The sequence below is a fragment of the Pleurodeles waltl genome, chromosome 5 (genome assembly GCF_031143425.1).
Source record: "Pleurodeles waltl isolate 20211129_DDA chromosome 5, aPleWal1.hap1.20221129, whole genome shotgun sequence".
In the NCBI taxonomy this organism is placed as follows: domain Eukaryota; kingdom Metazoa; phylum Chordata; class Amphibia; order Caudata; family Salamandridae; genus Pleurodeles; species Pleurodeles waltl.
Window position 1 is genome coordinate 12,339,011 of NC_090444.1, and position 17,121 is coordinate 12,356,131.

Consider the following 17,121-nt stretch of genomic DNA (forward strand, 5'->3'; position numbering starts at 1 on the left):
CGAATCCAGCAACACCGTCCAAGTGACTCCCACAGTCCAGTGACTCTTCAGCCCGAGTTTGGTGGAGGTAAGTCCTTGCCTCACCTCGCTGGGCTGCATTGCTGGGAACCGCGACTTTGCAAGCTTCTCCGGCCCCTGTGCACTTCCGGCGGAAATCCTGTGTGCACAGCCAAGCCTGGGTCCACGGCACTCTAACCTGCATTGCACGACTTTCTAAGTTGGTCTCCGGCGACGTGGGACTCCTTTGTGCAACTTCGGCGAGCACCGTTTCACGCATCCTCGTAGTGCCTGTTTCTGGCACTTCTCCGGGTGCTACCTGCTTCAGTGAGGGCTCCTTGTCTTGCTCGACGTCCCCTCTCTCTGCAGGTCCAATTTGCGACCTCCTGGTCCCTCCTGGGCCCCAGCAGCGTCCAAAAACGCCAAACGCACGATTTGCGTGTAGCAAGGCTTGTTGGCGTCCATCCGGCGGGAAAACACTTCTGCACGACTCTCCAAGGCGTGGGGGATCCATCCTCCAAAGGGGAAGTCTCTAGCCCTTGTCGTTCCTGCAGTATTCACAGTTCTTCAGCCTAGTAAGAGCTTCTTTGCACCAACCGCTGGCATTTCTTGGGCATCTGCCCATCTCCGAGCTGCTTGTGACTTTTGGACTTGGTCCCCTTGTTCCACAGGTACCCTCAGTCAGGAATCCATCGTTGTTGCATTGCTGATTTGTGTTTTCCTTGCATTTTCCCTCTAACACGACTATTTTGTCCTTAGGGGAACTTTGGTGCACTTTGCACTCACTTTTCAGGGTCTTGGGGAGGGTTATTTTTCTAACTCTCACTATTTTCTGATAGTCCCAGCGACCCTCTACAAGGTCACATAGGTTTGGGGTCCATTCGTGGTTCGCATTCCACTTCTGGAGTATATGGTTTGTGTTGCCCCTATCCCTATGTTTCCCCATTGCATCCTATTGTAACTATACATTGTTTGCACTGTTTTCTAAGACTATACTGCATATTTTTGCTATTGTGTATATATATCTTGTGTATATTTCCTATCCTCTCACTGAGGGTACACTCTAAGATACTTTGGCATATTGTCATAAAAATAAAGTACCTTTATTTTTAGTATAACTGTGTATTGTGTTTTCTTATGATATTGTGCATATGACACTAAGTGGTACTGTAGTAGCTTCACACGTCTCCTAGTTCAGCCTAAGCTGCTCTGCTAAGCTACCATTATCTATCAGCCTAAGCTGCTAGACACCCTATACACTAATAAGGGATAACTGGGCCTGGTGCAAGGTGCAAGTACCCCTTGGTACTCACTACAAGCCAGTCCAGCCTCCTACAACCGGCCAACAGGGCAGGCAGTAGGACCCGGAGCCAAGGCACTGGCAGCCTACCCCCTGTAAAGGCTCTAAAATTTGGGAGTGGACGACGGGACCGTGTTAAGACTCCTGGTGGGACAACAAGTGACATGGGTTCCAAGGGGATTGGTGAGTCAGCTGTAACTCCAACAAAGGTGGGGAAGGTCCAGAGGAAGTCTGCCCAGCCTGTTGTGAGTGTCACAGCGGAGAAGTGCGCCATCATTTCCGGCGGTCCAGAGACCACCGCCAGAGTCACAGCCCAGGAGGGCCCAAGAGTCACAGCCCCGGAGGGCCCAAGTATCGTCTCTGGTCCGGAGACCACCGCCGGAGTCACAGCCCAGGAGGGCCCAAGTATCGTCACTGGTCAGGAGACCACCGCCGGAGTCACAGCCCAGGAGGGCCCAAGTATCGTCACTGGTCAGGAGACCACCACCGGAGTCACAGCCCAGGAGGGCCCAAGTATCGTCACTGGTCAGGAGACCACCGCCGGAGTCACAGCCCAGGAGGGCCCAAGTATCGTCACTGGTCAGGAGACCACCACCGGAGTCACCGCCCAGGAGGGCCCAAGTATCGTCACTGGTCAGGAGACCACCGCCAGAGTTACAGCCCAGGAGGGCCCAAGTATCGTCACTGGTCAGGAGACCACCACCGGAGTCACAGCCCAGGAGGGCCCAAGTATCGTCACTGGTCCAGAGACCACCGCCGGAGTCACAACCCAGGAGGGGCCCGGATGCCACAGCCCCGCTGGGCAATGATGTAATGTCATGCCACCCACCAATGTTCATTGTAGAGAACGTCATGCCACCCACCAATGCCCATTGTAGAGAACGTCATGCCACACACCAATGCCCAGTGTAGAGATCGTCATGCCACACACCACTATCCGTATCAGAACCGCCATGGCAAAGCACCGCTGAACAGTCCAGAACCGCCATGGCAAAGCACCGCTGAACAGTCCAGAACCGCCATGTCAAAGCACTGCTGAACAGGGCAAAGACCGCCATGGCAAAGCACCGCTGAACAGTCCAGAACCGCCATGGCAAAGCATCGCTGAACAGGGCAAAGACCGCCATGACAAAGCACCGCTGAACAGTCCAGAACCACCATGGCAAAGCACCGCTGAACAGGGCAAAGACCGCCATGGCAAAGCACCGCTGAACAGTCCAGAACCGCCATGGCAAAGCACCGCTGAACAGGGCAAAGACCGCCATGGCAAGCACCGCTGAACAGGGCAAAGCCGCCATGGCAAAGCACCACTAAACAGTCCAGAACCGCCATGGCAAAGCACCGCTGAACAGGGCAAAGACCGCCATGGCAAAGCACCGCTGAACAGTCCAGAACCGCCATGGCAAAGCACCGCTGAACAGGGCAAAGACCGCCATGGCAAAGCACCGCTGAACAGGGCAAAGACCGCCATGGCAAAGCACCGCTGAACAGTCCAGAACCGCCATGGCAAAGCACTGCTGACCAGGGCAAAGACCGCCATGGCAAAGAACCGCTGAACAGGGCATGCACCGTGTAGGAGTGAAAAGGCCCCCACATCAGGCATCCTTCTCCCATGTGCAGCTGGGACAGTGACAGGACATGAACTTTCACGGGGAGACTTATCCAGTCTGGGCACCAGTCTCCCCCAGTACCAGTAGAGAACTGCATCTACTTGAGAGACTGTGGCTTTGCACTCCCCAGGATGGCACAGTGGGCAAGCCACCCACTGTAGAGACTTGAGAGACTGTGGCTTTGCACTCCCCAGGATGGCACAGTGGGCAACCCACCCACTGTAGAGACTTGAGAGACTGTGGCTTTGCACTCCCCAGGATACATCAATGGGCATGGAGCCCCGTCGTGGATCTGGCTTCGCATTCATCTGGCTGAGGTGCCCCCCTTCCCTTCCCTCTGAGGTGCCTGTAGTGTTTCTATCTGATGCCCCAACAGTGTTCTCTCCGATTTTGGTCAGGTATAGTTTGTGGGCCTCGCCCATGCATTTTTGGACTGTTGGTGCACGGACATTGTTATTTACATATCTGCACTACTTCTCGGATTGTACGTGTAAATAAGAGTGATTTTGAGATATATATATGCATATTTTTGTATGACATGTATATTGGCACATTACAATGTTTGACCGAATTTCGCATTGTCTTTTCATTCTTCCGGGGGAATTGTGGGTTGTTACTGTGATTTTTGTGAATGCATTGGTGTGTATGTTGTAATATGCGAGGGTGGGGGTGTTTGGTGGGTGTCCCCCTAACTTTTGCCTCCCCCCTCCCCCGTGTCATAGATGCAGTACTCACCGGTGTCTTCGGCGCCTACGTAGCTGTTGGTCGTAGAGGAGCAGAAAGACAAGGGCAGGAAGTATTTGTAATTCGGCCTCCATGGTGTCCTCCTTCCTCGTGGAGTATGTTGAGGTGAGCGTTTTCCCATAGCAAAAGCTGTTTCCGCCGTGTTTTTATCCACGGTGAATCCACCCCGGAAAAGGTGGCAGATTGGCGGGTTGTAATAGTGTGGGCGGTACATTGTCTTCCGCCTGTCTGTTGGCGGTGACCGCCGCGCTGCTTATCTGTACCGCCGTGGCGGGCGGTGTGTTAAAGTGGCTGTCTTTGTTGGCGGTTTCCGCCAGGGTCATAATTCCCTTTTTTTGACCGCCGCCCTGTTTGCGGTATGTCCGCAGCTTTAACACCATCCGCCAGGGTTGTAATGACCACCTTTGTGTCCATACAAGGTTGAGGCCCACTTGGATTCCCAATCGAACAAATTAATTTAGGAAGGCAGCAACTTACCTTCCTTAACACACAAGTATCGCCGGAACCATTTATGGCATTCAATAAATTGTATATAAACACATGTCAGATCGATTATAAGTTGAGACAGTCCTCAGACCCTATGCCTCTAACTGTTCTCCCAGCAGTAATGTTTAATTAAACAAACTGTTCCTGTTTTGCCAAACGCCTCTTCTCTTGTTTTTTCAGGGATTTCATGTTCAAGCAACATCAGCGATGTCAGCGTTGCAAGTTAGGCGGCGGCTCCTGGATCATGTGCCTGGCTGGCACACACAGAGTGACAGTCCCGGCCCCAGTGGCACCCTGAGCATGCAGCAGGCTCTGCTTCCTAAGATGGAGCTGCCTGGCTGCACTTGCGCAGGCTGCAGACGCTGTAACAGCACACACACACCACCATACTGAGGACCCTATCACTGCGCACTACAGACTGTGCAAGGGATGGGCCACTTCATGGCCGCTGCCATGCTAGGATCAGGCATATTAACAATGCAAGTTACTATAATATGGAGAGAAGCCCTCTACAAGGAAGAGGAACTTCACTTCAACCATAAACATAATGAAAAGCCTGTGACATTTTGCCTGACTTTAATATGGAAGATGCTCACAACAGGAATTCTCTGTACTGTACGAGGAACTTGCGTTTGGTGTAGTAGGACGACCTGGAGAATGAGAAGGAAGCACACCTCCTACTGCTGCTGCTTCTATTTAAATATACATGACCTGCTTCAATATTAGAAAAGTTTCAGGTGATTTATAGCCTGACCTACGTTTTGCATCCAGTTGAATTGTGTATCCCCTAATTCAGCCCAAGAAGAGATCTACTGCTTCTGTCTGATCCTGCCCAGGCGAAGTTTCATTTCTGAAAAGAGCCGAAGAGCAGGGGGTACACGACTGGAAGGGGATCCCAGATATTACACAACACTAGCTCCCATTGTCTTTCTCTGCTCCCTTCATTTGCTCCCAGGGAGAGCCAGACAAGTGTGTTGATTCCCTGGAGTGGCAGCAGGCTTGAGGCACTTCAGATGGAGCTCCAGCCCTGAGAGAAGCTCTGTGTTTCTCCAAACTGAATGTGCAAGTTCATTTAGAACTGAAGACAAACATCCCCATAGGGGTGGATACCAGTAAAACTCCGCCACTTGGCGAAGGCGCATCTTTTGCTGAACTCCGCGCTCCAAGCGGAGCGCTGAGTGGCAAAACTCTGAGATACCCTCCTCCGGAGCAGAGTTTACCACCCAGGCCTCCTCTTTAAAGCATTCATAGACTGGTTTGAAGGGGTTTACACAGCAGGGTAAAGTAAGAGCAATCATTGCAGGTGGGGAGGGAAGACTAGTGCCTCAGGCCTCGGTGCACTGCACAGGCTGCAGGTATGCCAAAACAAAACCTAAAAAAACACTGAAATTTGCCAGTTATGGGATGGGAAAGTAAAATGGCATCATTGATCACAATAGCCAAGGGTGCCAATACTTTGCTCATTTCCGTTTAAGAAATGACATTTTAAATAACTAGGTATGTGCTAAGTGTCACATCTAAAGTGCTATTATTACTAATGATGCACCCACTGCAGACTGACGTTGGAGATATTGAAGGATGTAATTTGATTATGAATCGTCCATGTAATAATACTGTAACCACTACTATGGATATGTGTTTTAAAACTCAGACAACAAATGTTATAAAGTACTTTAAAAGAGTCAATGTAGACAAAGACACCCCATCTCACTGCCACATGCACACCATTGTTAGAAATGGGGTCTCTGGCTGGCAGTCAGTTTGCACTCCGTCCAAGCAGGGACCCTCACTATAGTCAGGGTAAAGGAAAAACACACCAGGTTAATCCCCGCTCACCCCCTTGGTAGCTTGGCATGAGCAGAAAGGCTTAACTCAGAGGCAATTTGGAAAGTATTTGTAACAACACACACAGTAATACAGTGAATACACTACAAAAGGGACACCATACCGGTTTAGAAAAATAGGTATTATTTATCTAATCAAACAAGACCAAAACAACAATAATCCAACATACACAAGTCAAGATATGAATTTTCCAAATAATAAGAGTCTTACTCCATAGTAAACAATGGAAATGTTGATTTTACACAAAGTACCTGGTTTGCATCAAAAATAAAGCTGCACCGGTGAGCGTGCATTGGAAAAGTCAGCGATGCGTCGATTTCTTACTCGCAAGTGAGGCCGCGCAGTGTTTCTTTTCCGGTTGAGTCGGCAATGCGTTTTTCTTTTTTTCTCGCAAGAGAGCGATGCGTCGATTTCTGGATGGGCACCGTGGGTCCAGGCAGGCTTTGCACCGATTTTTCATGCCCAGTGATGTTGTGTTTGAAATCTGGTTGCATGGTGTTAGAAAACAGTGTTGCGTGGGGGGTTGCATCATTATCAGCAGCCACAAGCAGGTGTTGCATGCCGTTTCTCCAGTTGTGATGCATCGATCTCCAAACCATGATGCAGGTGGAGCATCGATTTTAGCCACAAAGCCAGCGGCACATTATTTATCAGACACATTGCAGATGGTGCATCGAACCTTTCCCCACATGGAGGTGTTTGCATGGATTTCAGTCCTTTTTCACTATCTTCCCCTTTCAAGGGCCCAGGGACTGGATGACGCACCACTTGGCAGAGCAGGAATCTCACCAGAGATTCCAGCTGCTGGCAGAGAAAGTCTTTGATGGCCCTGAGACATCAACAGCAGGAGGCAAGATCAATTGAAGTCCTTGAAGATCCCTCTCAAGCAGGAATGCACAACAAAGTCCAGTCGTTGTCCTCTTTCACAGACAAAAGCAGCAACTGCAGAATAGCCGAACAAAGCACAGTCACAGGCAGGGCAGCACTTCAGCTCTTCTCCTTGGCAGGGGTTCCTCTTGAAACCTTGAAGAAATCTGATTTTCAGGGGTTTTTGGGTTCACTACCTATACCCCGTTCTGCCTTTGAAGTTGGCAACCTTCAAAATAAAGTCTCTGTTGTTTACAGGATCCTGCTGTGCCCAGGCATGGCTCCAGACACACAACAAGGGGTTACAGACTGCATTGTGTGAGTAAGTGACCACAGCTCCCTCCACTATAGCCCAGATGGCCCGTCAGGATATGCATGCTACACCCCAGCTCCCTTTGTCTCACTGTCTAGAGGAGATTCACAAACAGCCCAACTGTCAGTCTGAGCCAGACAGGGAATCCATAAACAGGCAGAGTCACAGAATGGTGTAAGCAAAAAAATGCCCACTTTTTAAAAAGTGGTGTTTTCAAACTAACAATCTAAAAACCACCTTCACCGAAAGATGTATTTTTAAATTGGAAGTTCAGATACACCAAACTCCACATTTCTATCTGCTCCTCAAGGGAATCTTAACTTAAATATTATTTAAAGGCAGCCCCCATGTTAACCTATGGGAGAGATAGTCCTTGCAACAGTGAAAGCTGAGTTTAGCAGTATTTCACTGTTAGGACATGTAAAACACATCACTACATGTCCCACCGTTTAACATATACTGTACCCTGCCCATGGGGCTACCGAGGGCCTACCTTAGGGGTGCCTTACATGTATAAAAAGGTAAGTTTTAGGCCTGGCAAGTGGGTATGCTTGCCAAGTCGAATTGGCAGTGTAAGACTGCACACACAGACACTGCAGTGGCAGGTCTGAGCCATGTTTACAGAGCTACTATTGTGGGTGGCACAACCAGTGCTGCAGGCCCAATAGTAGCATTTGATTTGCAGGCCCCGGGCACCTCTAGTGCTCTTTACTAGGGACTTACTAGTAAATCAAATATGCCAATCAGGAATAAGCCACTTGCACATACAATTTACAGAGGAGCACTTGCACTTTAGCACTGGCCAGGAGTGGTAAAGTGCGCAGAGTACCAAACACAGCGAAAACAGAGTCCAGCACACAGTCAAAACATGGGAAGCAGAAGAAAAAAGACAGGGAAGACCATGCCAAGGATGCCAGGTCTAACAATCATCATATGATTAAACCCACCATAATATCGTACGACTGCTGTAAAAGGTAACATCCTCAGTATTGTACTGCAACACACTTTATTCACTGATAAATATAAATACAAGGGAAAGGGAGTTACACTATGTAAAAAATGCTCAGCGCTGGGACGATCTGCTGAGTCACTATGAACTTTATAAATCTATGATTCATTCATTACCTGTCCTGGTTCTATCTCAGGCTCTCTGATAGTATACAGGACTCTTTTGTAACAAATGCTCATGTTTCGCTCTGTTACTGTGATGCTCGGGACTGCATGGTCCATTCTCTAGAAAATTCTCCTTCCTCTGAGTATTTGTTAGGCCGTTTGGTAAAAGGAAGGATTCACAGAATATGGTGTCATTTATAAGGGGTGGGTGATAAGCTCCGCTCCTTCGGTGGAGTTTGCTGAGTTCTGCCCACTTCGACATTACCCTTGTAATGTGGAGCTCTGGCAAAAGTCCACCAACTGCTGAGTGGCAGGGTTTTTTCTTGCACACGGCTCCCCAATGTTAAGTTGGGGAGTGAGAACTTGTGCTGCTAGCATGATCTTTGGGTGTTAGAATGCCACCCGGTGAGATTTTTTCAACATGGGGGGGTGCAGCAGGCCACAAACATTTGCGTTGACAAAGCTACCTCAAGTAGAAAATCTACTTGAGCGGCAGAAACAATCTGTGCCATATGGCGCACCACGTGGTGCCGTTCGTTCTGATTTTACGTCACAGGACAAGCTCCTGGCGCTAAAAATTATCACAACATGCTGAATTCTACCTGCTTGAAGAACTCCGTGGAATCTTTGAAGTTTTTATGTAATTCCGTGGAGTGAAACTCTGTGAGTTCCGCACACCCCTAGTCTTTTGTCCTCGTCTGTTTTAATTGTATAATTGGTAGCAGGAAGAAGGGAGGCATCTAATCGCTTTGGATTTAATATCATAGTGTGTCGTGGGGAGAGGGTCTTGCTCACTGAACAAGGAAACGTTTCTGGTATCTTGATTACTCATTCTCCTGGATAGAGGGAGACCGCAGAAGGGTCGTACCTTCTTACTATGCCTTTCTCCCCTTTATATTGCAGGTGTGATCCAGAATTTCTTTAGCTCCTGGGTAGGTGTGGAAAATTAAATATCTTGTAATTCAATAGATTGTTTATGGAGTCTGTGTTTTTGCGAATTCCATGTTTCTTAATCCTACAGGTGAAAGAAATGCAGCAGTAAAAGGAAAAATGTAATAGCATTAAACATCATGCGTAGGAAATAATGTAAAAACAGTGTACCTCCGTCTTTTCCCTTGAGGACTAATGTCTCTCCGAAGACTTCTAATGAGGCCTGTACTTGGCTCTTAGGCATCAGATGATAGACATAGAAGACGTAACGTATTGACATACTACAGCATTAACCATCACGTGTAACAACAGTGTATCTACGTCTTTTCCCTTGAGGACTAATGTCTCTCCGAAGTCTTCCAATGAGGCCTGTACTTGGCTCTTAGGCATCAGATGAGAGACATAAAAGACATAACACATTGACATACTATAGCATTAACCATCACGTGTAACAACAGTGTACCTCCGTCTTGTCCCTTGAGGATTAATGTCTCTCCGAAGTCTTCCAAGGAGGCCTGTACTTGTCTCTTAAGCATCAGATGATAGACATAGAAAACATAACACATTGACATACTACAGCATTAACCATCACATGTCACAACAGTGTAGCTCCGTCTCTTCCCTTGAGGACTAATGTCTCTACAAAGTCTTCCAATGAGGCCTGTACTTGGCTCTTAGGCATCAAATGATAGACATAGAAGACATAACACATTGACGTACTACAGCATTAACCATCATGAATAACAACAGTGCACCTCCGTCTCTTCCCTTGAGGACTAATGTCTCTACAAAGTCTTCCAATGAGGCCTGTACTTGGCTCTTAGGCATCAGATGATAAACATAGAAGTCATAACACATTGACATACTACAGCATTAACCATCATGTGTAACAACAGTGAACCTCCGTCTCTTCCCTTGAGGAGTACTGTCTCTCCAAATTCTTCCAATGAGGTCTGTACTTGGCTCTTAGGTATCAGATGATACACATAGAACACATAACACATGGACATACTGGAGCATACAGCGAAGGAGCAATATAAGGTAATGAAGGTGACAAAGTCTTGTCTGTCAAGACCCCCCTAGTGAAATATCATCCAGGATTCACACAAGCTGCATGAAAATACAAACTTCACAAGCAACAAATAATCTCTGCGACCCTGGTCCATGCACAGCGCTTGTATATGTGCTAATTGTGACACAGCTTTTATTTGAGTGGACACTATATTGGCACAATGTCACTGATGAAAAGAGCATGGATGTTTATTTAATGTGGCCAAGAATTTATCATAAGGAAACTAATGTGAACATAAAGTCCACAGAAGCCCCCACAATGGGGAGACTATGAATGTACTAAGCATCTGATGAATTGTCCTTTACCGAGGAAGAGATAATGGGGCATGAGGAAGACCTCCCAGGAGAGACGCAATATGAATGTAAAGAATGTGACAGGGAATTACTTAGAGGGAGCACATGGGACGTCAGAAGCTTCATACTGGAGAAAAATATATCAATGGACTGACTCTGGCAAAGCATTATTTACAAAGAAAGACCTAATGCAACATTAGAGTGTTCACATAGTGGAGGAAACCTATGAATGTACAGATTGTAATAAAACGGCCCTGAAGAAGAAGAACCTAAAGCTGCATCAAAAGATCCACACCTAGAAGAAACCATATGAATGTGCAGAATGAGACGAGGCATTTATTACAAATGGAGAGCTAAAGCCACACCAGAAAGTCCACACCTTGGAAAACCATTCATATGCACGGAATGTGAAAAGACTTTCATTGCAAAGAAACCTTATAGATATATTTACTGAATGTGAATAGAGATTTATTACAAAGCAAAAATGAACATCACATCTGAAAGTCCACACAGGAAAGAAACCATTCCGCTGCACTGAATGTGACAAGGCGTTTATTAGAAAGGACGTCCTAAAGCACCACAAGAAAGTCCACAGTGGGGACATTCGGTATGAATGTAAAGATGTGACAAGGCTTTAATCAGAAGGGCACAGCTCTTGTGCCGTCAGAAAGACCACTACATAATATGACATGTCATTTATTAGAAGGGAACAGCTAATGGACCATTAGAAAGTCCTGATGAGGTTGAACATGTACCAGAAAGTAACAGAAAGTCCTCAATGGCAGAAATATTATCTTTTTCTATGTATTACAAAGCATTGTTTCTCAAAAGGGACCTAGGGCCAGATGTAGCAAACTTTTGCGAGTCGCAAATGGCCCGAATCGCTATTTGCGACTCCGCAAAATCGGAAATGGGATGCAAAAATCCCATTTCCGACTCGCAAAATGCGATGCAAGCCATTAACGATGCGCAAAATTTGCGACCCCATATTGAGACCCGCTAATAGGAAGTCGCAATTTGCGAGTCGCAAACCATATGCAATTGCAACTCGCAAATTGCGACTAGTCGCAAAAAGCCCAGTTTGCATGTCCCATTTACCACTAACTCAGAGCAGGTGGTAATCATTACCAAAGTATAAAAGGGGACCCAGAAGGCATCTGGGTTACACAAGATGGCGGAGATATACCTGATAGCAGTGAGGAGGAGAGCCCACGCAGCCCAGCAGAGAAGGAGGAGGAGCCAGAGACAGGAGAAGATTTACAGAACAAGGCAGACTCTTTTCCAGCAAACTGAGGATGAAATATATGACAAATACAGACTTAGCAGCGCAGCTATACTGAATCTAATAGATTTACTCAAACCACAGCTAGAACGCCAGACTGTGTGCGGCTGCGCCATCCCTACACATGTGCAAGTGCTATGCTCACTGCACCTCTTGGCCTCGGGGAGCTATCAGGGGGTCATTGTTGTGGCAGGTGGGGTATCCCAAAGTGGACTATCAAGGTTCCTCAGGGCATTCCTAGATGCCTTACTCACACACATGTCCCAATACATATACCTACCCAGGAATGAGGCAGAAATTAACAGCACCAAGTTAGACTTTTACTGAATTGCCAACTTTCCCCATGTCATAGGGTGTGTAGATGGGACACATATTCGAATCTGCCCTCCTGCAAACCTGGAATATCTGTTCCGCAAAAGAAAGTGTACCCACTCACTCAATATTCAGGTGGTATGTGACACCCATTATGTCATCACTGACATGGTTGCTAAATTTCCAGGCAGTACTCATGACTCCTACATTTTTAGGCACAGTGGGATACACCAACGCCTGGAACGTGGGGAGTTTGGAGACGGATACCTCCTATGTAGAGCTGCATGCAACTTGTAGACATGCACACAGATCAATGTGCAAACCAACCACGACTTGCTAACAGTGTACGTTTTGTGCCCAACAGGTGACATTGCATATGCACTACGGCCATGGATACTGACTTTGTACTTAACACCCAGCAATGATTGCGAGAGGCGATACAACAGTGCAAATAAGAGGACCAGGAACTTGATTGAAAGAACCTTCGGACTGCTGAAAGTACGGTTCAGATGCCTCCACCGAAGTGGAGGTGCCCTCCAGTATACCCCCATAACGGCTTTCAAAATAGTTGTCGCATGCGCTATCCTGCACAACATTGCCACCCGATGTGGCCTACCTTTCACCCCTGCAGACCCAGATTCGGAGGATGAAGAGCAAGAGCAACCACATCCCCATCATGGGCATAGGAGTATCGCAAATCAAGGCAGACTGAGACGGGAACACATTGCAACCCAATACTTTGGAAGGTACGTGCCAAATTCTACCATACTCCCCAATAGAACGAACACTCCATGTGTTAAGTGAAACGAACAAATGATTTAATATGTGCAAAAACCAAACTATATACAAGGAACAACTGTTCAGGAACTTCAAATGACCACCTGGCAGAAAAGGCACCTGGCGTCGCAATGCCAAATTATGGAACAGGCGATGATGATGTCACACACCTTCTTTGGTGAGTAGAATAGGGACCCACCTGTCATATGGAGGCACCTGAACCTGGCCTAAAGAAGGTCGAAGGTCCGCTCAATTACCCTCCTAGTCCGCCCATGGGCCTCATTGTACCGTTCCTCTGCCCTGGTCCTGGGATTCCTCACTGAGGTCAATACCCACGAAAGGTTGGGGTAACCAGTGTCCCCCAATAGCCATACACGGTGCCTCTGGAGTTCACCCATCATATCAGGGATGCTGCTATTCCGCAGGATGTAGGCGTCATGCACAGAGCCAGGGAACATTGCATTTACCTGCGAGATGTACTGGTCTGCCAAACAGACCATCTGGACATTCATTGAATGATAACTCTTCCTGTTCCTGTACCCCTGTTCACTCCTGCGGGGGGACCAGAGCTACATGGGTCCCATCAATGGCACCTATGACGTTGGGGATATGTCCATGGGCATAGAAGTCATCTTTAACTGTAGGCAAATCCTCCACCTCAGTGAAAATGATGTATCTCCTTACGTGTTTCAGCAGGGCAGACAACACTCTGGACAAAACGTTTGAAAACATGGGCTGGGACATCCCTGATGCCATGGCCACAGTAGTCTGAAATGACCCACTTGCAAGGAAATGGAGCACTGACAGCACCTGCACGTCAGGGGGGATTCCAGTCGGGTGGCAGATTGGTGACATCAGGTCTGGCTCCAACTGGGTACATAGTTGCTGGATTGTGGCACGGTCAAACCGGTAGGTCACGATCAAATGTCTCTCTTCCATTTTCAACAGGTCCACCAGCGGTCGGTACACCGGCGGATTCCGCCATCTTCCCATATGTCCCAGCTGACGGTGCCTAAGAAGGACAACAGCGAAGAATCAGTCACCATTCCTCGAGGTATGTACCCACAGTCACACACAAGACTACAACAGACAATTAACCCTTCCTGGATATGTTTTGAGTGTAGGCCTCGGTATGTGTGACGCAGTAGTAAATGAAGCCATGTGGGCCCCTGAAATGGCGGCTGCCTGACCTCTAAACTGGGACAATGGAATTGTGGGGTAACTGCGCTGGCGTTGGACACCGTCGCGGTAGGCGGTCGTAGACCGCGGCGCAATGCTGCATTGGTTAACATTGGACCCTATGAGTCCCAGGAGCCAATGAACAGGTGCGGCGGTGGTGATGATGCGCACCGCCGCGGACGTCACCGCCATTTTCTATCTGTTCAATCACTAGATACCTGACCTTCGACAGGAGAGGACCTACACTGCTAATGCTGCTGTGACCTCGGTCTGGAAGCAACGATGGCTGCTGCGTCTGGGGAAAGGGCCCCTGCCTTCACTGCACAGGAGTTGGAGAAACTTGTGGATGGGGTCCTCCCCCAGTACACGCTACTCTACGGTCCTCCAGACCAACAGGTTAGTACACAGGGAGCACGTTGTATGGGCTAGGCCTGGGTGGAGAGGGCTGGGTAGAAGAGGGAAGGGGGCAGAGTTCTAAGAACAGAAATGCATGGGGATGAATGGGCCACATGGCCAGAGTTGGGAGGGGGCCACTCACATTGACGGTGCAGTATGTAATGACTGTTCCTCTTTCCTTGTGCATGTCATGTAGGTCAGCGCCCACCAGAAGAGGGACATTTGGCGTGCCATCGCCAAGGAAGTCCGGACCCTGGGGACCCACCAGAGACGGGGCACCCACTGCCGTAAGAGATGGGAGGACATTCGCCACTGCAGCAAGAAGACGGTGGAGGCTCAGCTGGGGATGGCCTCCAAACGTGGGAGGGGTGCCCGTCGCACCATGACCCCCCTGATGTTCCGGATCCTGGCGGTGGCCTACCCGGAGTTGGATGGGCGCTTAAGGACATCACAGCAGACACAAGGGGGTGAGTACAACCTCATTCTGTGGACTTTGCGTGCAGTGGAGGGGTCTGGGTGTGGGAGGTGGGCTGTGGGTGTCCCTAGGCCAGGGCGAGTTAGGTAGGCAAGTCCCTTCCATAATGTAGGCCATGTGGCACTCTACCCCAGCTCAAAAGAGTGGCAAGTTGAGGTATAGTTGGCCCTTTGCCATCCATGTGCGCAGATTTATACCATTGCCATGTAGGCCATATCCCAGAAATTGCATGTGCAGAGGCCAGGAGCACAGCGTAATGCATGGGACTGCTGCGTCTGTCTTGTCCGCCAACGGTAGCGGTATGCCATGCACTAAAATTCTCTTTCTTCTGTCTCCCCCCCTTTTTGTGCTCTCCCTGTCCTTTTGTACATCAGCATCATCAGGCGGAGGTACAGTGGCACCGGAGCACGAGGGACCTGCATCCCACTTGGCCATGGAGGGCCACACCACAGACTCTGAATGCACCAGTGGGACGGAGGGCGAGGGGAGCTTCACGTCGGCCACAGGATCACTAACCAGCGACACTGACTCGTCCGCCGATGTGAGCTCCCCTGTGGTGGCGGCACCATCTGTGCGCCCCACTTCTACAGGTACAGCCGCCACCTCCACTACCAGCCCCACCCTCCCAGAAATCCCTCAGCGTTCGCACCATGCCCGCTCACCCAGGAGGGTGGGCATCACCTTCGCCCCAGGCACCTCAGGCCCTGCCCCAGTCACCCGTACTGCCCTCAGTGAGGAGGCGATTGACCTCCTCAGGTCACTCACTGTTGGGCAGTCTACCATTGTGAATGTCATCCAGTGTGTAGAACGACAGTTGCAACACGGTAATGCATTCCTGGAGAGCATTCATTCTGGTCAGGCTGCCCTTCAGCAAACCCTGCAATCTCTGGCCTCAGCACTGATGGCAGCCATTGTCCCTGTCTCCAGCCTCCCCCCTCCAACTTCCTTCACCCAGGCCCAATCCCCTGTACCCCAGCCCATCCCAAGCACACCTACAGACCAGCATGCACACAAGTCAACACCCAAAAGTAGCTCAAGCAAACACACCACACCACAGGCACTCACACAAGCATCACACCCATACAGACACAGCAACATCCACTGTCTCCACTGTGTCCCCCACCTCCTCTTCTCCTTCCTCCCTCCCAGTGTCATCTACACGCACACCTGCATGCACCACATCTACAGGCACTAGGACTTGCACCAGAACACCAACCACCACACCCGCTCACCTGCACTCACCACCCCCACTACCATTTACACGTCCCCTGTGTCCTCTCCCAGTGTGTCTGTGACGCCCCCTCCCAAAGTACCCAAACGCCGGCAATCACTCAACCAACATCCATCGACCTCACGACAGCCTCGAGTACCTGCACCTGCACCCAAAACACCTAAAGTGACACCTCCTACAACCACCTCCTCTTCCTCCACTCCCAGACCCCCTCCAGCTACCCATCCCAGTGTCCGTCAGAAACTGTCCCTATGTCAAATTGACCTTTTTGCTCCCCCCTCCAATTCATCAGTCCCGTCGTAGCACCTCAGCCAAAAAGCCTCCAGTACCAGTGGTGTGTGTTCCAGGTTTTTGGAGTGCACCGTCCACCAGGGCAGGCAGTAGGACCCGGAGCCAAGGCACTGTCAGCCCACCCCCTGTAAAGGCTCTGAAATTGGAGAGTGGACGACGGGACCGTGTTAAGACTCCTGGTGGGACAACAAGTGAAATGGGATCCAAGGTGAGTCAGCTGTAACACCAAAGAAGGTGGGGAAGGTCCTGAGGAAGTCTCCCCAGCCTGTTGTGAGTGTCACGGCGGAGAAGTGCGCCATCATTTCCGGCGGTCCAGACACAACCGCCAGCACCGTCGTCACTGGTCCGGAGACCACTTTCAGATTCACAGCCCAGGAGGGCACAAGTATCGTTACTGGTCCAGAGACCACCGCCAGAGTCACAACCCAGGAGGGCACAAGTATCGTTACTGGTCCAGAGACCACCGCCAGAGTCACAGCCCAGGAGGGCACAAGTATCGTTACTGATCCGGAGACCACCGCCAGAGTCACAGCCCAGGAGGGCCCAAGTATCGTTACTGGTCCAGAGACCACCACCAGAGTCACAGCCCAGGAGAACACAAGTATCAT